This window comes from Centrocercus urophasianus, unplaced genomic scaffold (genome assembly GCF_019232065.1).
Source record: "Centrocercus urophasianus isolate 14NV4802_14NV808 unplaced genomic scaffold, USGS_Curo_1.0 seq_18, whole genome shotgun sequence".
Classification (NCBI taxonomy): Eukaryota; Metazoa; Chordata; class Aves; order Galliformes; family Phasianidae; genus Centrocercus; species Centrocercus urophasianus.
In genome coordinates, this window is record NW_024884733.1 from 1,364,196 (window position 1) to 1,364,724 (window position 529).

At 46.5% G+C, this 529-nt stretch overlaps 1 protein-coding gene across 1 annotated transcript in view; it reads left to right on the forward strand.

Moving 5' to 3' along the window:
- Window positions 1-444: 444 nt before the first annotated feature.
- LOC122160918 (heat shock transcription factor, X-linked-like) overlaps window positions 445-529 on the forward strand; it is a 1,519-nt gene continuing 1,434 nt past the window's right edge. Inside the window, exon 1 of the mRNA XM_042819910.1 lies at window positions 445-497. The gene's annotated coding sequence lies outside the window, so the exon portion shown is untranslated. The remainder of the gene's footprint in view (window positions 498-529) is intronic.

The window sequence follows — 529 nt, forward strand, 5'->3', positions numbered from 1 at the left end:
GAGAAGAACGAATGAATCACTACAGAATAAGGGATCGGAGGAATTCCTTCGTCCGAAGGAATCCATCACATGTAAGCCATATTTCTCACATTTGCTTCCTATTGTCAAACACAGAAAACACCTGTTAGGCCATATATTGATATCACTATGGCTGTACATGCATGTATGTCTGCCTACGTATTCATATAATACATATATATATAAAGCCAGTGAGGGCATTATTAAAGGAATACTCCTCGGGGAGGAAAATACAGGTATCTTTTTCTGTGTTGGTTTGGGGAGCATAAATATCTGGGATCCTATTTCCTTCATTAACGTGAATCTGGCTGCCCCATTTTGCCAGCAAACGTTCTGTGCTCTGTGATGCGACTGTGACGCTGTGGAACGTCTCCATGGAGACGTTTGTGAAGGCCCCACTGCCCGCAGCACGGGTGCCATTGTGCTTCCTGCTGCTGGTGGGAGGACAAGCCTTGTTGGCTGTGCGCTTCCTGCTGCTGGTGGGAGGACAAGCCTTGTTGGCTGTACGCTT